At 35.5% G+C, this 24,078-nt stretch overlaps 1 protein-coding gene across 1 annotated transcript in view; it reads right to left on the bottom strand.

The window, feature by feature from the left end:
- Positions 1–23,478, bottom strand: part of LOC138151033 (beta-1,3-galactosyltransferase 1-like) — a 28,987-nt gene extending 5,509 nt beyond the window's left edge. Inside the window, exon 1 of the mRNA XM_069074468.1 lies at positions 23,371–23,478. The gene's annotated coding sequence lies outside the window, so the exon portion shown is untranslated. The remainder of the gene's footprint in view (positions 1–23,370) is intronic.
- Positions 23,479–24,078: the final 600 nt, after the last annotated feature.

The raw sequence follows: 24,078 nt of genomic DNA, 5'->3' as shown, positions 1-24,078 counted from the left end.
AATACTGTCCAAGAAATTCAAGGATGAAATATGTAGGTCCATTTTCGGCACTTCTATTTGACATTGGGTAGAAATATTGTCATAGTAACAGAAGGGCAGAAAACAGTCTGCAGTAATGCACAGTGATAGCATTCAGGAGCAGAAGGCAGAATGAAGAATGTATCAGGACAAACCAAAGAATCAGTCTAGCTTTAATTTATCAATTTAGCTTTAATGCTAAGAGAATTATGCTAAATAGTCAAGAAGCAGGCTAAGGATTATATAACCCAAGATAGACCAGACCAGTAGCTGAACATAACATTGATTCATTTATTGAATATCCCAGTGGCACATCATTTTATGGTAGGGCATGTCATCCATATTTATTAGCTCTTCCTTAAAAAAGAAACAGTATCAAATGTGGTGACATGTATATATATATTTGTTTTAGCAAATCACTGAACTAAGCATTTGAAGGGACTCCATTGGCAGTCTAGTCAATCAATCGATCAATCATCTCATCAATATTTTTATTAATATTAAGCACTTTTTTTTTATTCCAGGCACTGTGCTAAGTACTGGGAATACAAAGAAAATGCAGAAACAGTCTCTGCCCTCAAGCAACTTACATGCTAAAGGGATAGAAGACTTGAATAAAAATAGGGTCATACAAGATACATATAGTGTACATGCTTAAAGGAGATGATAGGAGGGGCTGGGGACCTAAGAGAGGCTTCCTACAAAAGATGTTCCTTCTGCCATATACTTCTCCATTAGAAGATAAAAGTAGAATTTTCCATTATGTCTATGCATTGATCATTGGACAAGAATGCAACATTGATTCAGTCATTCAGTAATGTTTATAAATGGTTTAAAATTGTGATTACACATGATTATTTTGTTGTTGTTCAGTTGTCCAGTTACATTTGATTCTTTGTGACCCCCTGGATCATAGTATGCCAGATCCTTCTATTCACTATCTTTTGAAGTCTGCCCAAATTCATTCTCATTGTTTCCATGATGCGTCTCATCCTCTGCCATCCTCTTCTTCTGCCTTCAATCTTTTCCAACACCAGGGTCTTTTTTCAGTGAGTCAGTCTACTCATTATGTGGCCAAAGAATTGTAGTTTAAATTAATTTCTTTAAGTGTTGGCTGATTTGATCTCCTTACTATCTGAGGAACTCTCAAAAGTCTTCTCCAGCGTCACAATTCAAAAACATTAATTCCACAGTGCACATTTTTCCTCATAGTACAATGCCTACAGCCATAAATTGCTACTGAAAAACAACAGCAAAAAAATAGCTTTAACTCTAGAGACTTTTGTTGGCAAGGTGATATCTCTGTTTTTTAGGATGCTGTCCAGATTTTTTGTAACTTTCCTTCCAAGGAGTAATCATCTTTTAATTTCATGGCTGCAGTCCCCATCTGCAGCGGTGTTTAAGCTAAAGAACATAAAATCTGATACCACTTCCATTTTTTCTCCCTTAACTATCCAGGAAGTGATGGGACCACTTGCCATGATCTTAGCTTCAAGCCAGTTTTTACATTCCCATTTTTTACCCTCATCAGGTTTCTTAATTCCTCTTCACTTTTTGCCATCAGAATGGTGTCATCTGTATATCTGAGACTGCTGATATTTCTCCTGGCAACCTGAATTCCAGCTTTTGATTCATTCAACCTGGAATTTTACATGAAGTACTTTGCATATAAATTAAATAAGGTGACAATGTATACGTAGCTGTCATACTCCGTTTCCAATCTTAAACTAATCGATTGTTCCCTGTTCATGTCTAACTGCTACTTCTTGGCCGACATACAAATTGTTTAGGAGATAAGTAAGATGATCTGGTACTCCCATCTCTTTGAGAACTCGTCACATTTTTCTGTGATCCACACAGTCAAAGACTTTAGTGTAGTCAATGAAGCAGAAGTAGATATTTTTCTGGAACTCCCTTGCTTTTTCCATAACCCAGTGTTAGTTCCTCTGCCTCTTTGAAAACCAATCTGTTTTGCTAATTCTTGGTTCACATAGTGCTGAAGCCCAGCTTGCAGAATCTTAATTATGAACTTGCTGGTGTGTAAAATAAGCACAATTATTATGCAATCTGAACATTCCTTGGCATTTTTCTTCTTTAGTATTAGAACATAAACTGATTTTTCATCCATCCAATGGCTGCTTTTATGTTTTCCAAATTTGTTGGCATATTGAATGCAACAGTTTAACAGACTCATCTTTTGGGATTTTAAATAGCTCACCTGGAATTCTATCACCTCCACTAGCTTTATTGTTAGCAATGCTTCCTAAGGCCAACTTGACTTCATTCTCCAGGATGTCTGGCTCTAGATTAGTAACCACAACATTGTGCTGATTGGTGATACTAAACTCTTTATTCTTGCAACCTCTTCTTAATCTCTTCTGCTTCTGTTAAATTCTTACCTTTTTTATCTTTGTCATGCTCATTTTTTTGCATGAAATTTTCCCTTGATATCTCTCATTTTCTTGAAGAGAGCACTTGTCTTTCCCATTCTATTTTTTTTTCTTCTATTTCTTTGCATTGCCCACTTAAGAAAACCTTCTTATCTTTCCTTGCATTTCTCTGGAATTCTGCATTCAGTTAGGTATATCTTTCCATTTCTTCTTTCCCTTTTGTTTTCCTTCTTTTCCCAGCTATTTTTAAAACCTCATCAGACAGCCTTTTTGCTTTTATTTTTCTTTAGAATGTTTTTTTTTTTTTGTGGATGCTTCCTGTACAATATCGCAAACATGATTCCTAGAAATTTTTATTTATTTTGTGAGTTTGCATATGTCCATCATCAAGTAATTGGCCTACTGTTTCTCTGTACTTAGTGAGGCTGGTCAACAAAGGATAGACATAATCTCTTGATAGGAGCAGACTTAAAGCTTCCTTGCAAAATAGAATCTGCAAGTGCTTGTGCCCCATTTGACACAGGCATCTAGATAAAAAAAATGCCTCTATGCCATCATAAGACATATGAAATAAAACTTTTTTTTTAATAGGGCATTCCATCTCCCAACTCTGGAATTTCCTTTGCTTTTAACAAATATTGCAATTCTCTCAATCCTCATCTTCACCTTCTAGCTAAAGTCTTATTTCTACAAAAAGTTTTCCCCAATGTCCCTTAATGTTAGTACCCTTTGCATTATTGATTAGCTACAGTTTATCCTGTGGCTATCATTATTTTATATACTTATTTGCATGTTGTCTTACCCATTAGATTGTGAGCTCCTTGAAAGTAAAGGCCATTTTTTACCTTTCTTTGTATTCTGAACATCTATCAATTAATCAATCAATAAATATTTATCAGTAAACATTTTAAATGTTTGCTATGTGCCAAGCACTGTGCTAAACCCAGGGGACATAAAAAGAGGTAAAGGAGAATCCATGCCCATAAGAACTTGCAATCAAATGGGTGAGAAAATAAGCAAACAAATATATAGATATAATCTATCTACACAAACATACACATACACATGTGTATATACATATATGTGTATATATATACATATATAATGATTAAGAGGTATAATAAAATTAAGAGAGATTGGGAAATACTTTCTGTAGAAAATGGTATTTTAAAATGATTCAAAGGAATTCTAGAAGCCAGTAGGTGAGATGAGGAAGGAGAAATCTCCAAGCATAAACCATACTTAGAACCTGAGAATCTGATTCATGGAAGAGTGAAGAGGCCAGTGTCACTCAGTCTAAGAGTGTGTGATGAGGATTAAGGAGCAAGGTATAAAAAGATTGGAAACATAGGAGGGATTAAGTTATGAAGGGTTTTGAATGCCAAACAAAGCATTTTGTATTTGATCCTGGTGGTGAAAAGCAGGGACTGTAGTGTTATTAAGTAGGGGGGTTGACTTGGTTAGACCTATGCTTTAGGGGAATCGTTTGGAGAATGGATTGGAGTAGGGAGAGACTTGAGGCAGGCAGGCCAATCAGCAGGCTATTGTTACAGTATTGGCATGAGGTTATAAGGGCTTACTTTATAATGGTGGCAATGTCAGAAATGAGAAGGGGGCATATTCAAGAGATGTTGCAGAGTTGAATTTGAAAGGCCTTGGCAATAGATTAGATGTGTGGGGTAAGAAGTAGTGAGCATTAGGCTGACTCCTAGGTTGTGAACTTGAGGATGTGGGAGGATGATGTTGCCCTCTGCACTAATCAGGAAGTTAAGAAGATAGGAAAGGTTGGGGGAAAGATAATGAGTTCAGTTTGGGACAGGGTCACACAGCTAGTAGGTGTCTTAGGCCAGATTTGAGCTCAAGAAGATGAACCTTCTTGACTCCAAACCCAGCACTCTATTCATTGTGTCACCTAGCTGTCCCTTCAAAAAAAAAAACTTGAAAGAAAAAATATCAAGGGGAAAGAGTAGTTAACAGTGTCAAGGGATTGCAGAGAGGTTAAGGAGAATGGGGATTGAGAAAAATGTAACTTTGCAAAAAGCAATTTTGGTGGAATAATATCAGAAGACAGATTATAAGGTGTTAAAAAGAGAATGATAAGATAGAAAGTGAAGGCACATATTGTAGACAACCTTTACAATCTGTTTAACTACAAAAGGTGGAAGAAATATAGGATAATTAGCAGGGCTGGAAGAATGAAAAATTTTATTTCAGGATGGAGGGAGACATGGACAGATTTTTTTTTTAATATAGTAATGAATAAGCCAATTGATGGGGAGAGAATGAAAGTAAGTGATAGACTAGGGTTGACAGAGGGGGCAATCTGTTGGAGAAGATGAGATGGAATGGCATAATTTGAATAAGTAGAGAAGTGAACAATGGTAAAGAGTAAAGCTACTTCCAAATGTGAAATAGGGGTGAAGCAGGAGATAGTGGCAGAAGGCACGTGACTGATGAGAGATTAAGAGATAAGAGGAAGCTCATAACACATAGCATCATTTTTTAATGTAACAGATATCAAGGATTTCAGCTTTGATGGTGGGGGAAGGAAAAGCAATGATAGGTTTGAGGTGGAATGACAAGGTTTAACAGTGTGGTGATGGCGAGTTGATAAGGCAGATACAGCAAGATTGCCTTGCAACAGTTAGTGTCCAGTTGAAATCGCATAAAAAATAGAGAGAATCTAGTCATAACACTTGCACAATTTTCTCTACCTTTGTTAAACAAACATGTTTTAGTTGGAAATGCTGACGAGAATTCTTAGCAATTTATATTACAGTCAGACCTAAAGAGATCAGGAAGCTTTAGTTTGCTATTCATATTGTTTATTTTTTTTCCTTTTTAATTTATAAGAGTACTCACATTAAGAATCTACACAGAGTAAGGGGTGGCCAGGTGGCTCAGTGAGTAAGAGCACTGGCTCCAGTGTCCGGATGACCTGGATCAAATCCGGGCTCAGATACTCAGCACCACACCCAGAAATAACTGGCCGTGTAACCTTGAGCAAGTTACTTAACCCTGATTGCTTAAAAAAAAAAAGAATCTACACAGAGATAATTTCGATTGCCATAGCTACTTACAAGGACCCTACTACATTACAATTTCCTTCTAAGTACACCTAAGTTATCATCTTCTACAAGACTTTTTTGGATCCTCTTCCCCCCAACTTACCTTGTTCATGCGTTCCCTCCTACAAATAATTCCTTTATATGCATTTTACTTTGGATGTAGTTATCTCAGTACATACTTTTGACCCTGATGCCAAATAGTAGAATATAATTTAAGTACAAGAACTGCTTGATATTTGTCTTTGTAGTCCTCAAGTCTCTCATAGTGTCTGGGACATAGTAGGTTTGGAATACATTCTTTTTTTGTTTGCTTGCTTGTTTGCTTTTTGGAGGGGGGAAGGCAGGGCAATTGGGGTTAAGTGACTTGTCCAAAATCATACAACTAGTAAGTGTTAAGTGTCTGAGGCTGGATTTGAACTCAGGTCTTCCTGACTCTAGGGCCGGTGCTCTATTCACTGCACCACCTAGCCATCCCCCTGGAATATAGTCTTATTGAATTGAATTGAATCCCTCATGGAAGAAGACCATTTACCAACTGTATAAGAAATATGCGTAGAGTTCAATGTTAGCTATTGTGATGGCATCTGCTTCTTTCCTGGTGCTATTCTTACTACTTACTCAAATGTTTATCTTCAAAATTGGCATTCCCATAAATCCAGTAAGTAAGTAATTGTTGCATATAGAACAACATAATCTTGATAAGCCTCTATGGAAGACTTCTGGAATCACATTTGGTCAGGTTTTTACTGAATTAAGTTGGAATTTTTAACATCCTATATTGTAAAGGAACCTTTTTCAGATACTTATTTTCAGATACATTATGTGGTAGAAAAAAATTTGGATGGATGACTTCTTGTTTTACTTTCAGTTACTCATTCATTTTATATTAATCATGATGAATCAACGCAGTGTAATTTTTATAGGAATAACAAGTATTTTGAATATAAGAAAGAGTAACACAGATCATACAGAAGATGGCCAAGACATGCTTGGTGAACTGAATGATTGCACTAACATGGAGAGATACCAATCTCTTCTAGGGAGAACTAAATATTTTATTTGACTGTATCTGAAAGCATTTATTTTAGCTACACATATTCAATAGTAGTGAAGAAGTGTTTATGAAAACACAATTAAGTTATAGGATTGTATAACTGAAAAAGCTTAGAGTCAGGAGACCTGATCTGAATATCACTTCTAATACCACTTTAAAGCAACCTTAATAATGTCATTTCATATCTCTGTTGAATATCCTTGAGGGAAGGAATTGCTTTCTTTGTATCTTCGTAGCCTAGTTCCTAGTGCAGGGTCTTGATTATTAATAAATACAAATTAGGCACTTAATATTTGTTGAAGTGAATTATTCTAACTCTTCACTTTTCAGATAAGGCGGTCATTAAGGCTAAGCAACTTTTCGAAGGTCATATATGTAATGATTCAAACCCAACCCTCTGACTCTGAATCCATTACTCTTTCCATCTTTTATCATTATTTCTGTCACAGGTAGCTAGATAGTGTAGTGGATGGAATGCTACACTTAGGGGCAGGAAGACTTAAATCCTTTTTCCGATGCTAAGTAGGTGTGTGACCCTAGACATATCATATAACCTCTCTCCATTTCAGTTTCCTTCTCTGTAAAATGGTGATAATAAAAGGACATATCTACCAGAGATGTTGTATCAAATGAGGTAATACTTTTAAAGAGTTTGAAAAGCTGAAATCACAATATAAATGTAACTAGGGTGCTGTTACATATATAGAGTGTTCACCTTACTCAGCTGAAGCAACTTCTCAACATGGAGATGCTGAGAAGCTTGCTTTCAGGAGAGGCATGACAATGTGTAAGGAAAGTGCCTTGGACATATTGTAAATGCTTTTGTTCTGCTAATTCTATGGATTTAAAGAGTCTTTTTTATTGTCTCTACAGCCAGAATTGGTGTGTGGGGGTGTGGGTGTATGTGGGTGTGGTGTCTTCAAAATCTTCTGAGCCAGTTTCAACTTCAGTTGATTACTTCTTCACTCAGGGTATCTGGTGAGAAACAATACTATAAAGTGAGAGTATTCCTCCATCAGTCTGTGTGGCCTCTAGAAACAGGGCTTTGTCCTTGGGCTCTACATTTATTCTCTTCTGCTTTAGGTGAAGGGAGTGGAGTCTCCAACCTCCAGAGTTCAAAAGGAGTAGAAGGTACCTAGGCATCCTGTCGTTCCAGTGCTCAGGTTTAAACAGAGTAATAGCACTGATGCCTGAAGGAAGCACCATTGGAAGATGGAACTAGTATAATTGAAAGTAAAATAAGGAGTCATCCAGCAGTCATGCTGTATGTAGACATGAATACGGTGGAACTAATTATCTGTAGGAAGAGCATCTGTTGTTGTACAGACATTTTAGTTCTATCTGCATCTTTGTGACCTCATTTTGGTGATTCTTGGCAAAGTTATTAGAGTAATTTTGCCATTTCCTTTTTCCAGTTCTTTTTTTTTTTTTTTACAGATGAGGAACTAAGGCAAACAGGATTAAACAATTTGCCCAGCATAACACAGCTGGTAATTTTTTGGAGGCTAGATTTTAACTCATGGAAATGAGTCTTCCTGATTTCAAGCCTAATATTCTATCTACTGAGCTACCTAGCTGCTTGGAGGAAGTAAATTGAAGTTTGGAGTCATTGTTTATATCTTTATTCTTGCTACATCTCTGGAGAAATTATCTCTTTTCAAAAATAATTGATATTAAGTAGTTAAATGGCATTGGGGCTTATTACTCTCCCTAACATTGGGGAGGGATACCTGAGGAGGCTTGAGCTATCAGAGGTAGAGAAGGGATACCTCATAACATCAGGGTGGCTAGAAGTCTGAGGTAGCCTGCCAGACTTTGGAAGAGTGAGCCACAGGACACTATTCTCACTCCATAAATGTTTCTATTCTTATACCCTTTGCCCTCATCCTCCTTTCACCCTCCACTATCTCCACCCTCAGACTTGGGTGAAAGCCTTGGCTATTTTTTTTTCTTCAGAAAACGACCCAGCTCTGCCTTGTCATGTATGCTTAAGTAATGTCTGTAGGCTTTCCTATCTCTACCCACACCCCATCCCCTTAGGATATAAAACATTGCACCCCCAAAAGAACCTTCCAAGGTCACACAGATAAGAAATCATGAAGCTGAAATTCAAAATCAGTTCCTGTAACTCCAAGTTCTTTGCTACTTCCAGAGAACCATTTTTCCTCTTGTACAGGACAACTATCATGTCCCCTAAAAGATTCCAGGGTAAATACAGAGAGTAATGGGATCCTTGTGTCAACGAGATGAACAATTTCATTTTTATTGAAACAAAGAACAGAACAATGTTGTGTTAATAATATTTTAATGTTCTTCTCTTTCCATAATTCCTCAATTATAAGATCATATACTAATTTGGGGGCATAAATGCCAAGTGAAAACTGCTAAGTATTGAAGTTTTCCAGAGATAACACGTGAGAATTTTGCCTTGTTGGTAGGAATTCTGTCTTTTCATCATCTGTAATTAGCTAAACTTGTTCCATATATGGCACATAATTTCATTTTTTTGAGGTTTGGGGATTGAAGAGGTTTATAGAACATTCTACCATGCTGCTGGTCTAAATGACTGAAATATTTTTGTCAGTCACTATCATTAACTTGGTTTCTTGTATCTGAAGTCCTGAGGTTATATGTGGTACTTCATAATCTGATATTCAACTAGCTATCAAATCTTGTTAATCATTCCTCTCCAAAACTCAACATTTCCTTAACCTGTTTTCCTTCCTACCAATATTCTAATGTCACTGCTCTTATCAAAGCCCTCATTACCAACCTCACTTAGCTTACTAAAAAGTATTGCTATACTTTCTAAAAAGTTTCCAGCTCTTTATCTATGATCCCATGACATTTCAACAATAATATAATAATCTTTCTTATCCCTATTCTGTTTTCTTAGTAATTCATTCTTCATAATACTGTCATATTAATCATAATATAAATCACAAAGAGAAGGCATAGTGTATAGAATGGTGGACCTGGAGTCAGGAAGACTTGAATTCAAATTCTGCCCTAGATGTCTGGACAACTTCTGGACAATATATGGACAACTTGTTTGTTTCCTCATCTTTTTTTTTCTTTTTGGAGGACATTTGGGGTTGTGACTTGTCCAAGGTCACACAGCTAGTAAGTGTATCGATTGTCTGAGGCCGAATGTGAACTCAGGTACTCCTGACTATAGGGCCAGTGCTCTATTCACTGCAGTTTCCTCATCTTTAAAATAAATATGCCAACTACCTCCCAATGTTATTATGAAGATCATATGGAATATTTGTAAAGTATTTTTCAAACCTTGAAGCACTATATAAATACAAATATTATTATTATGTATGCACACACACGAATGTGCATCTACTATATATATGTGTACATATATATATAGATGCATTTATATTATAATAATAGCTAATATTTATTAAATGCTATATGCCAGGAATTATGCTAAGTGTTTTACAATTATCATATTATTTGCTCCTCACAACAACCCTGGAAGTTAGGTGCTATTATTATCCCCAATTACAGATGAAGAAACTGAGGCAAACAGAGATTAAATTACTTGCCCAGGGTCACAGAGGTCCTTATAACTCCAGACTTGGTGCTCTATAGGCCACCTAGCTAATACACACACACGTATATATGTGTGTATATATAGTGTTTGTGTATGCGTGCATGTGTTTATATGTGTACACCTACATGTACAACATGCATGTATATATGTACATATATGCACAGGTGTATGCACGCACATACATAAATAAGTGAATATACACATATTTTGTTGTGTGGATGTGATATATCTATACACATATATACATATAAAATACATATACACACATTCTTGTCTGTGAGTATGCATGTATGTATAATTATGGCACTTATCTACCTTCCACGTCTTCAGAGGCTCACTTTTCCCTTCTCAGGGAAGTATTTTTGATATAAGATCTTTCACAAATTTTTTACTCTCTCTATTTCTAGCCTTATCTTATATTACACATCCCCTTTCTTTAAGATACACTACTTCTTCCTCTCTGCTTTTACATATACTATTATCTATTCCTCAAGACCCACTTTCCCTCTCTTCATTTTTTTTTGGAGGGGGAAGAGGCAGGACAATTGGGATTAAGTGATTTTTCCAAGTCTAGTAAGTGTGTCAAGCGTCTAAGGCCAGATTTGAACTCAGGTCCTCCTGACACCAGGGTCAGTGCTCTATTCTCTGAGCCACCTAACTGCCCCCTTCTCTTCATTTTTTAAGCTTAAAGTCACCTTTACAAGTACAATTTAAGGGGGTGGAGTCAAGATGGCAGAGTAGAAATGGGACTTTTGCAGGGCTCTGGCTCTCACCTCCTCCAATTGAAGTAAAAGGTGACTCTGAAAAACTTTGTAGCTACAGAACTCACAAAATGACACAAATGAAACCTCCCACTGAGGACAGCCTGGCAGGTTGGCAGCAAGAGGACAGCACAGTGCTCTGGGAAGTGACCTGGCCCGGGCAAGTCTGAGGTTTAGCCCCAGGGTAGGCCTGACCAGCCACCAGCGGGAGGGATTTCAGATCACCAGCAGCTATGGAGGTTTCCAGAATCATCAACACATAGATGCTAAGGACACAGTGAGAGGTCAGTGCAGTATGGACTTTGGGATCCAGTAGGGAGTGCGCTCAGCCTCTGCCCCCAGGGCAAGAAGCTGCTGAGGCACCATGGCAGCTTCAGCTCCTGGCCTGCAGATTGTAGGGGAACCAAGCAACCAGTCTGAGGGGTATCACTCTTGCTTTAACCTGCTTGGATCTTGATTGTGGTCTAGGGTGGAGGCCCTGGGGTGTGTGACCAGCTTCCCAGAGTATGTGGAGGCTTCAGAGAAGGCACCCAACTAATACCCTTGGCATCTGAGAAAACCCCAGTGTTTGGGATAAAGCTCCCTGTCTGGTAGCAGAGTCCTACTATGGCAAAAAGTCCAAAAGTCAAGTAATTGAGTGGCAACATGAGCAAAGAAGGGAAGCAAAGTAAACAGAGCAATACAACTTCACAGTCCTATTTTGGGGACAAAAAGGATCAAAGCATGGAACAGGAGGAAGACAGTGAAGTTAGAACTCCTGCACCAAAAGTTTCCAAAAAAACATGAGCTGGTTACAGGCCATAGAGGACCTTAAGAAAGATTTGGAAAATCAAATAAGAGAAGTGCAGGAAAAATTGGGAAGAGAAATGAGAAGAACAATGCAAGAAAATTATGAAATGAGAGTCAAAAAAGCCCGAATTTGCCAGAAGGAAAAAGAATCTCAAAAGCTCACTGAAGAGAATCATTGCTTCAGAATTATATTGGAGCAAATGGAAGCTAGTGACTTTATGAGAAATCAAGATACTATTAAACATATCTAAACAAATGAAAAAATAGAAGGCAATGTGGGAAAACCACTGGTCTGGAAAATAGATCCAGGAGAGATAATTTAAAAATTATTGGAGCCATGATCAAAAAAAGAACCTGGAAATCATCCTTCAAGAAATTCTCATGGAAAATTGCCCTGATGTTTTAGAACCAGAGGGCAAAATAGAGGTTGAAAGAATCCATAGATCACCTCCTGAAAAAGATCCCCAAAAGAAAACTCCTAGGAATATTATAGCCAGGTTCTAGAATTCCCAGATCAAGGAGAAAATATTACAAGCAGCCAGGAAGAAACAATTTGAATATTGTGGAAACACAATGAGGATAACACAGGATCTGGCAGCTTCTACACTGAGGGATCAAATGGCTTGGAATATGATATTCCAGAGATCAAAGGAGCTGGGATTAAACCCAAGAATTACCTAGCCAGCAAAACTGAGTATCATGCTTCAGGGGAAAATATGGTCATTCATAGTGGAATAGAGGACTTTCAAGCATTCTTGCTGAAAAAAACAGAGTTGAAAAGAACATTTGACATTTAGATACAAGAATCAAGAGAAGCATGAGAAGGTAAACATAAAAGAAATCACAAGGAACTTATCAAAGTTGAACTATTTACATTCCTACATGGAAAAACAATAACTGTAACTTATAAAACTTTTCTCAGTATGAGAATAGTTGAAGGGAATAGAAATGTATATACATATGTATACACACACACACACATATATATGTCCATATAGGAGGGTATATGGGCATATGAATACATATGTGAATGTGTGTATATATGTGTACAGGTATACATAGATAGAGGGCACAGGACCAATTTAACAGGAAGAGATGATACTTAAAAGGTGAAAAAGGAATATAATGAGAGGAGTTTAGGAGACACAGAATGGGGTAAACTATCTCATATAGAAGAGGCAAGGGAAAATGGTTACAATGGAGGGGAAGAATAAGAAGGCAAAAGGGAATGGGTCAACCTTATTGTCATTGAATTTGGCTTAGGGAGGGAATGACATACATACTAAATAGGGTATCTCACCCTACAGGAGAGTAGGGAAGACGGGGATCAGAGGGGGGATGATGGAAGGGATGGCAGGCTGGGGGGGGGGCGGGAAGTTGGAAGCACCCGCTTTTGAAAAAGGACAGGATCAAAGCAGAGAATAGAACAAGTGGGATGTGGTATAGGAGGGAGGGAAATATAGTTAGTCTTTTGCAATATATCCACTATGGAAATGTTTTGCATAGCTACACATGTATAAACTTTACTCAATTGCTTATCTTCCCAGTAATGGTGGGTGACATGAGAGGAAGGGAAGGAATCTGGAATTCAAAGTTTTAAAATCCAATGTCTAATATATATAATTATTATCATTATTAATATTATTTTACACGTAACTGGGAAATAAGATATGCAGGCACTGGGGCATAGAGATCCACCGTGCCCTACTGGAAAGTCAAAGGGGGTATTGGAGAGAGTAGATTGGAGGAGGGGATATTTTGGGGTGGTGGGTGGGGGAAAACAGGGAGAAAATTTATAACTCAAAATCTTGCAGAAATGAATTATGTAAGCTAGAAGTTAATAAAGCATTTGAAAAAAAAAGTACAACTCAAATTTTATCTTTCCCATGAAGCCTTTCCTGAGTCACAATAACATACGCCACATTCTTTATGACTTATCATGTAATCTTGTATATTAAAGATATCAGTTTTGCACTCATCCAACACACACTAGAGTCTAAGTTTCTTGAGGACAAAGACCATGTCTTACCTAAACTCTCTCCCACAGTGCTTGACAAAGTATTTTTTACACAGTACATGCTTAGCACATTTTTATTTATAGATAAATGGGAGGGTTTCAAAGGAAACTGATTTTGAAAAGAAGGGAAGTTGTTAGTTTCAGATTAAAAATCTTTGGCTACAAGCTTCAGATTCATGACAAATATGCTAATTAAAATGATTGCCAAATTTGCTAAAGTGCTACATACTGCATTAACACATGTACAATTATTTTCCTGTCTCAGCTGTGTATGTGATTGAAAGTAATAAAACTATATTTATCCATACATGTTCAGTTACTAGCACAATTTATTGAAAACTTACTCTGTCTATACACTTTTAAATTTGTCATGTAAAAAAGTCAAGAGTTGAGCAGCAGAAGCAGAGTTGGAAATAATGGAGGAATAAAGGAAGATGAAGATGGTACAGGGTAAAGAAGACAAAATGTGAAAAGATATGGAAAAGGGATGGAGAGAGGAAGAAATAAGTGGAGTTGAAAAGGGAGGGACAGAGAGAAGGAAGTGGGAAAGCAGGAAACTATGCTTTAAGAATGAGAAGGTGCATAGATAGGGTTCCTGAATTTTCTGAACGCCAAATTGGAACATGTGATCTGACCAACTATATTCTTTTAAAACGTGTAACTTCTTTTCTTGGAACTGATATTATCTTCAAACATTTAAGATGTATGGTTTCATTGGGCATAAATAAGAAAGGAAAGGGGGAACAACGTTCTCTAGCATTTGCCTTTATTAACCAATGTTACGGGTTCATAGATATAGAGTGAAAAAGGATCTTAAAGGTTCAAACCCTTCAGAAATTCAGACCAAGAGAGATTACCTTGCCCGAGGACTTACAGAATAAAATTTGAAATCAAGTTCTCTGACTTCTAAGAAAGTCTCCCCCCTACCCCCGCACTGCACCATTACTGGGAAGATAAGCAATTGAGTAAAGTTTATACATGTGTAGCTATGCAAAACATTTCCATAGTGGATATATTGCAAAAGACTAACTATATTTCCCTCCCTCCTATACCACATCCCACTTGTTCTCCTTTAAAGTACTCAAAGTTTGCCTACTAAAAGATGGGTGAGACCATGGAAGTATTCCTCCTGTATACCTAGAGGTTTAAAAAAAAAACACAAAAAAAGAGCAGGTGGTGGGGAGGAGATCTGAGGAAGGTCAAGTTACATTCTAGAAGTGCAAATAAGTAAACACTGCGATGATTTAAGAATATAAGTAATCTCATGGCTAATGTTGGTCATTCAATAGTTGGCAAATAGCCTAGGAGTGGTAAAGAAACAAGGGTTTATTGAGAGCCTATATTTTGATGGATTAAACTTCATGTGTTTAAGTAACAGAGAGTGTGAATGTTGAAGTCTTTGGATTTTATAAACTGGGAGAAAGGTGGGGAGAGCGAGAGAGAGAGAGAGAGAGAGAGAGAGAGAGAGAGAGAGAGAGAAAGAGAGAGAGAGAGAGATGTGATAGAGGAATAATGAGTTGGTGTCAAAAATGCAGAGTGAATAAAATATTACTTAATAAAGGAGAAGATTTTTGATTATCAAGGGCTGGGCTATAGAGAAAAAGTGTTAGAGCAAGGGCACAGTTGGCCAGCCTAGCATTTGTTCTAGACAAATGTTTGGGCTGCAGGCAGATAGGTTATTTTATAGATTGAACACTGTACTTGGAATTAGGAAGAACTGAGTTCAAATCCTGTCTCAGACACTTAATAGCTATGGGACCCTGGGGAAAGTCTGTACTTCATTTTGTCTTTCTGGAAATTAAGGTTAATAAAAGCACCCACCTCTTAGGATTGTTGTGAGGATGAAATTAGATAAGATTTGTAAAGTACTTGGTAAACTTTAAGACTCTATATAAATGCTAACTATTAATATCCTCATCATCACTAATAGAAGTGTTAATAAAAGTCTATGTGGGTGAGTTGGAAGGGTGATATAGTATGCTTGATTCTCATCCCTTTTAGCTGAAGAAGGACAATGAGGAGAAGAGTGAAAAATGTGAGTGAGCTTCTCCCAGTTCCCTTCTTCCAAAATCCTGACAACATAGCAGAGGAAAAGAAGGGAGGGAGATAAGTATTATATGAGCTTCTCCCTCACTGGGTCTGGTGCAAGGAGGGAATAACAACCAGTTAAGCATAGGACTCTATGGAGAAGTGATGCAAAACATATCATAGTAGAGGGAAAGAGGGGAGGGAGAGGAGCTTGGCATGAGATTTGTTCCTGTCACACTTGGTACAAAGAAGAAATAACATGCTTCATTAAGTATAAAAATATCCTACAGGCAGTAGGAGGGGGAAAGAGCTACAAAAGAGGGGGGTGATTAGTGGGGAGGCAAGAAGTAACAGGGAAGCAGAGGAAAAGGGAGAAGGCTGATAAGCCAATACTGAGGGAGGTGGTGGTCAAAAGGAAAACTATTAAGGAGGGGAAGGGAGAAGGAGAGAAAAAATATAAGCATTAACAGGAGAGGGAATAGGATGGAGGGAAAGAAACAGATGATAATCATAACTGTGAATGGAATAAACTCTCCCATAAAACGGAGGTGGATAGCAGAATGGATTAGAAATCATAATCCTACAATATGCTGTTTACAAGAATACATCTGAAACAGAGGGATATACACAGGGTAAAGGTAAAAGGCTGGAGTAAAATATATCATGCCTCAGCTAAAGTAATAAAAGCAGGGATAGCAATCCTTACCTCAGATAAAGCAAAAGCAAAAATTGAACTAATGAAAAAAGATAAGGAAGGAAACAATATCCTGCTAAAAGGCACCATCGAGAATGAAGCAATATCATTACTTAACATATATGCACCAAGTGGTATAGCATCCAAATTCCTAGAGGAGAAGGTAAGGGAATTAGAGGAAGAAATAGATAGCAAAACTATACTAGTGGGAGACCTTAATCTCCCCCTGTCTGAGCTTGATAAAAACAACCTCAAAATAAACAAGAAAGAAGTTAAGGAGGTGAATAGAATTTTAGAAAGGGTAGGTATGACAGATCTCTGGAGAAAACTGAATGGGGAAAAAAAGAAATATACATTCTTCTCAGTGGCACATACACAAAAAATTGACCATGTACTAGGACACAAAAACCTCACAATTCAATACAGAAAGGCAGAAATAATAAAAGCATCATTCTCAGATCATGATGCAATAGAAATAATATGCAATAAAGGGCCATGGAAAATTCCAAAAATTAATTGGAAACTAAACAATTTAATCCTAAAAATTGAGTGGGTCAAACAAGAAACCATAGAAACAATCAGTAACTTCATTCAAGAGAATTACAACAATGAGACAACATACTAAAATTTGTGGGATGCAGCAAAGTCATCCCACAAGGGAAAGTTTTATATCCCTGAGTGCATACATGAATAAATTAGAGAAAAGAGAGGTAAATGAATTGGGCATGCAATAGAAAAAGCTAGAAAAATAAAACAAATTGAAAATCCCCAATTAAATACTAAATTAGAAATACTGAAAACCAAAGGAGAGATTAATAAAATTGAAATTAAGAAAACTATTGAATTAATAAATAAATCTAAGAGCCAGTTTTATGAAAAAAACAATAAAATTGATAGACCCTTCGTCATTATGATAAAAAAAAGAAAAAAGAAAAACAAATTATGACTATCAAAAATGAAAAGGGTGAACCTACCACCAATGAAGAGGAAATTAAAACAATAATTAGGAATTATTTGCCCAGTTGTATGCACATAAATTTGACAATCTTAGTGAAATGGATGAATATATTTACAAAAATATAGGTTGCCCAAATTAACTGAAGAGGAAGTAAATTACTTAAATAACCCCATCTCAGAAAAATAAATTGAACAAGTCATCAGTAAACTCCCTAGGAAAAAAGTCTCCTGGCCAGATAGCTTTACTAATGAATTCTATCAAACATGTAAAGAACAATTGATTCCAATACTCTACAAGCTATTCGGGAAAATTAGTGAAGAAGGAGTCCCACCAAATTATTTTTATGACACAAATATGGTACTGATACCTAAATCAGGAAGAGATAAAACAGAGAAAGAAAATTATAGACTAATCTCCCTCATGAATATAGGTGCAAAAATTTTAAATAAAATATTAGCAAAAAGACTACAGCAACTTATCACAAGAACAATACACTTTGATCGGTAGGATTTATTCCAGGAATGCAAGGATGGTTTAATATTAGGAAAACCATCAGTATAATTGATCATATCAACAATAAAACTAGCAGAAACCATGATTAACCCAATAGATGCAGAAAAGGCTTTTGACAAAATATTACATCCATTCCTATTAAAAACACTAGAAAGAATAGGAATTAATGGACTCTTCCTTAAAATAATATGTATCATCCATTTAAAGCCATCAGCAAGTATTATATGTGGCAAAGGGAAGCTAGAAGCATTTCCAATAATATCAGAGGTGAAACAAGGAGGTCCACTATCACCCCTCTTATTCAATCGGATACTAGAAATGTTAGCAATAGCAATTAGATAAGAAAAAGAAATCGAAGGAATCATATTATGCAGAGACCAAGTTATCACTCTTTGCAGATGATATGATGATATACTTAGAGAATACTAGAGAATCAAGTGAAAAATTACTTGAGACAATAAATAAATTTGGCAAAATGGCAGGACATAAAATAAACCCACATAAATCCTTGGCATTCCTGTATATTTCTAATGAAATTGAACAGCAAGAGATAGAAAGAGAAAACCCTTTTAAAGTTATTGTAGACATTATAAAATATTTGGGAATCTACTTGCCAAAACAAACCCAGGACCTCTATGAACACAACTACAAAACACTTTTCACACAAATAAAGTCAGATCTAACTAATTGGAAAGATATCAATTACAAAATGGCAATTTTACCTAAGTTAAATTATATATTTAGTGCCATACCAATCAGTTTACCAAAAAACTACCTTATAGAACTAGAAAAAATAGTAACAAAATTCCTTTCAAAGAACAAAAGGTCCAGAATATCAAGGGAATTAATGAAAAGAAATGCTAGGGATGGTGGACTAGCTATACTAGATTTTAATCTGTACTATAAAACAGCAGTCCTCAAAACTACTTGGTACTGGCCAAAGAATTGAGTAGTGGATCAATGGAATAGATTGGGTACATGAGACACAGCAGTCAATGATTATAGTAATCTATTGTTTGATAAACTCAAAGACCCCAGTTTTGGGGATAAGACCTCACTATTTGACAAAAAAATGCTGGGAAAACTGGAATATAGTATGGCAGAAACTGGGCATAGACAATTATCTAACACCATATACTGAAATCAAGTCTAAATGGGCGTATGATCAAGGTATAAAGGCTGATACTCTAAGCAATCTGGGAAAGAAAGGAACAGTTTACCTATCAGATTTGTGGAGTGGGGAAGACTTTATGACCAAACAAGAATTAGAGGGCATTCTAAAATACAATATGGATAATTTTGATTACACTAAATTGAAAATCTTCTGTACAAACAAAGCCAATGTAACCAGGATTAAGAGGTAAGTAGAAAATTGGGAAAGAATTTTTACAACTTATGCCACTGATAGAAGCCTCATTTCTAAAATATACAGAGAATTGAGTCAAATATATACAAACTTGGTAGTGAATATATATTCCATCCCTTTTGGGGAATGGAAGTTAGGTGGCACAGTGGCTAGAGTGCTGCACCTAGAGTCAGAAAAACTGAATGAATTAATGAAACATGAATACCAATTTGGCCTCAGGCACTTGCTAACTATGTGTCCCTGGGGAACTCATTTAACTTCTGTTTGCCTCAGTTTCCTCAACCATAATTAGCAGTCATAATAGTGCCTACCTCTCATTATTGTTATAAGGATCAAATGAAATAATATTTGTAAAGAACTTAGCACAGTGCTTGGATCTTAGTAGGCACTTAATGTTTATTTCCTTTCTGATGGAATATATCAAGTATTATTTCCCTTTATGGAACCATGTAAAAGCATGGATTAGCACTTACACTTCACTATTTCATGGATCTGTGATTTTTATCATTGTGAATACTTTCCATTATGCATATTACAACCCCTTTCTTTGTAATTACACTGTGGGAATTTCAGTGGTTGAAAATTTTATCACCCTAGAATTAGTCAAACTCGTAATTTAGACAGTAGACATCCAGTCTAGGACTGATCGAAAAGTGAAGCTTTAGGACTTGTTGGGAAATACTAGAATAAGCTTGATAGTTAAGGGTTAATTGCACAGTGATTAAGTATAGAATAGAACTTTCATAAAGTATTGTCATTGATTGGTAATGTTTATTTAAATAATTTCTGATCTTATTCTTTAATATAGATGTGACTTTTTTTTGCATTAGTATTTCATTTTAACTTTATTCCTACATACTTACACCCTTTTTAATTGTTCAAATAATTTGAGAAAGAATATTTTTTTCACCATTATTATTGTTTCTATTCACTTTTTGTTGTTGTTCAGTCAATTCAGTCTTGTCTAACTCTTTGTGACACTATTTGGAGTTTTCTTGTCAAGGATACTGGTGTGGTTTGCCATTTTTTTTCCTACTCATTTTATAGATGAGGAAACTGAGGCAAACAGGGTTAAATGATTTGTCCAGGGTCACCCAGCTATTAAGTATCTGAGGCCAGATATGAACTCAGGAAGACAAGTCTTCCTAACTCCAGATCTAGCACTGTATTCACTGCAACTAGCTGCCTTTCTATTTACTACTTTTTAAAAATTAATCTCTACCTTTTTAAAAATAATTTTTTAGAAAAGAATATTAACATATATACACACATATGTTTTGCTATTCACTTACATTTTTTCTTTATATGCTAGTCTTCTCTTCTAATTTATCCTTTCCAACAGTACCTATTGTCTGCTGAATGTTTAATCTTTAGTCCCTAGTTATTTCCAATTTATATTCCTCTATCATAGATCTTTTCTCATTTCCTTGTTTGCTTTATAAATTCCCATTAGGGGCTTTTTTCTCCTTCTCTCTTATTTTTATAATTTCTCATCTTTGATGTATGCATCATACATATGCTTTTCCTTTCCCAGTCTCCTGTGGCTATATGATAGATACAGTTTTATCTTGTAAACCCCGTAATCATCCCCTCTCCTTCTACTCAGAATATTAAGTAAATTTATAAGTAGCCAATATGAAGGAACAATAATAGGAAATAAGAATGGGTAGAGAAATCTAGAATTCATGTTCAAGGTATCCCAAAGATCAAAGAAGTATAATTTGTGAACTATCACATATTAACCAAAAATCACATTCTGGTTTTATGTGCTAAATCAGGGGATGCCATTTAGACTACTTTCAGGACATTTTGGTTCTATGACATGTAAATCTCCAATAAATTTTAAATATCCTTAGTAAGACCAGCAGGAAATCAAATGCTACTGATAATTTTGAGATGATATAGACATTTTACCTTTAAAGTTTTACTGACAACTTTGAGATGATCCAGATATGTTAATAAACTAACCTTAATGTGCAACCTAAAAGTTAGTCCCCAATAAAAATCCTATAAAAATAAGACCTCAGACTCCTGCTCCCACACTTTCAGCACTCTTCCATCATTAGCTGGGTCCATACTGCCAAATGCTCACAACTTTGATCTGTGGCTATGTGAATGACACTTTTTGCCTCTCCCTCTCCCAATGTTCTTTCCCACCATTACCTGCTTTCCTTTTTGATACCATCTTCTGACTTCATACCATTGACCTCTGCACCTTTTTTGCAACTTGTCTCTATTCTTTCTGTGACAATTTCCAGTATACACCCAGTGCCTTATTAGAATATGACGGCAGCTTCACTTCTCAGGGCATGCTTGCCACATTTCATAAAATCATAAATTAATTAGCAATTCACTGTTGAACATAAGCATCATTTGGAACAAAAGAAAAGTGATCATATAATCATACATTTAAAGCTAGCAGGGACCTTAATGGTCACCTAGTCTAACAATATCATTTAAATGTTATCAAACTGAAATCCACATAAAACTTTGTGAAAGTTGTATATGTTGTAAGAGGCCCGCCTGAATGCAAATTTATTTCCTTTGCTTCCAAATATAGTATTCTTTTTATTTACTTCAAAGAATTTTTGGAAAGTTACATGTTCTTCACTACTAATTTAATTTACATTTATTCATCTACTTATCCATTAATTCATGAAAAAATGTCTCAAAATCTCTGGGCCCATTTTTACTGTGTTAATTTTTTTCTAAATCTGATGATATTGTGTTTAAATGAGAAAGTAGTCTAGTTATCCCATTAATGAAAGTGAAATCATGGTCACTAATAGTCCATCACACAACCTTAGATTTGTAACTCATAGGTTATACACCAGGAGGGATCCACACAATAAAAACATTATCTAAAATTCAAGAAATTAACACCAGGAAATGTTTCTACTTTAATCATCATTCTCTTATCCCTTCCTGAAAGTCATATATTAAATAAACACAGGAAGCATTTCTTAAGGCAAATAATCTTTATCTTTTTAATTATATGTACATTTGTATGTGTATACATATGTAACATGTAAACTGTTCATATAGCAGGAATATCTGTATTCAGTTATAGTTAGAAAGGTATGATCTTAATTCAAATATAATTTTAAAAAGATAAAAGCAATTCCAGATTCCTTCATTTCATTTCTCTTTCTCTACAACAGGTAATCATTTGTGTTGACTTTAAGTGAATAAACAGCTGTTTCAATAGGTGAATGTACTTTTAACAACCATGTTTACTCACTTCAGGGAAAGCCAAAACTTTTGTGATTCAGATGAAAAACGCACAAAATGACATATTGGAATGTTATGCTTCCTAAGGCAGGTAAGAAACATTTTCAGAAATAGCAAGTTTCAAATTTATACCCTACGAGAATGACTTCTGTAAGAATAGAATTATTTTCCCCTACAGCCATTTGATGAACAATAGAAAGATTTTGCTTTTCTCACTGACAAAAAGTTTTATTTTGCAATATTTCACAGTTAAAATAGGCTGGTAGACAATTTTCTCACTAATGACTGTATCCCAAATTAATGATATTTGTGTGAATGTTTATTAATCCATATGTATATATAATATAGATAGCATATGCAATGTATACCTCCATTTTCTTTATTTTACTTCTTTGCTAAGCAATTGGGAAAGCACAGAGTCTGTTGTATTTCACTGCTTAGTTATAAACTTTCTGTACTCTACTTTTGCAGACTTCAGTGGAACTTATTAATTTAATCTATTATATAAATGTTTACATCATATTGTAAGCTTAACATTTTATACAGTCAAATAAAAATATCAAAGATTCTTAAAATGTATTTAGAAGTAGTAAATATCTTACTATTCTTTGTTTTCCCTTAACCAATGAGTGAAATTTGAAAACGCAAGAGAAAAATAAAGCAATACATCTAGAACAAAGAAAAAAGATTTATAACTTCCATGTACAATACTCTTTAAGCAGTTTAAGTATGCCAAAACTTCCGTCACCAGAATAAATAAGACAAACCCATGACATTAAAATAGTATTTACTTTTAACAATGACTATAGTTACTATCCTGCCAATTCTATATTCCCAATGGAATATCTACCCATGTATCTATTAAAATACTCCTCGAAAAACTACAGAAATGATTTTTGAAGAAGAGATTATCCTTACCTGTGTAGTTCTCTGTGATCATTTAAAAATGACTAATGTTAGAACAGGTCTTTTATTTTTGCCCAAGTAAATCTCTGGTTGTCACTTAACAATGATTGATGTCAGCATAGTTGTTTTTTTTTTTTTGGTAGCAGTAGAGGGTGTGTCTTCAGACACTTGTTATACAATTTAAGAGCATAATACACAAAGAATTGCCATAAAAGTCTTTATTTAATGACTCACTTCAGAAAGAATAGTTAAAATTTTAATGTAGTTATGATTTTAATTTTGGAATGGAACATACCTCCAGAATAATTTTCAAACTCAGATTAAATTTAATTTTTTAAAAGATCTCCACTCATTTAAAAAAATTGATTTTAGAAGAAATATAATTAAACTATAGATACTTTTGGGTAAGTGATATGTGTTTTTTATCTCAATTTCAGGTTCTAAGTTCAAAGGTTTGCAACATATTGAAACACAGGATTAAAACAGTAAAATTTAATAAGACCCTGACAACAACAATGGTGTTGTATTCTCAGTTTAAACAGAACAACCTAATGGAGGGCAAAATTGGAAAGGACATGAGATGAATATTAAAAAAAGGAGACTCCCCTAGAAGCTAGTGGGTTCCTGAGTACTAGAGTTCTTCTCTAAGCAAATTAAGGAAACAGCTATAGTTATTGCAATGAGGACTCTTAAAGTCTGAAGAACTTTAAAATGAGATTT

This window comes from Petaurus breviceps, unplaced genomic scaffold (assembly GCF_028583685.1).
Source record: "Petaurus breviceps papuanus isolate PSGF00001 unplaced genomic scaffold, PetGlider_PUasm1.0 90895, whole genome shotgun sequence".
In the NCBI taxonomy this organism is placed as follows: domain Eukaryota; kingdom Metazoa; phylum Chordata; class Mammalia; order Diprotodontia; family Petauridae; genus Petaurus; species Petaurus breviceps.
Note: the sequence above shows the minus strand (reverse complement) of the source record. Positions and strands in the feature narration are given on the sequence as shown.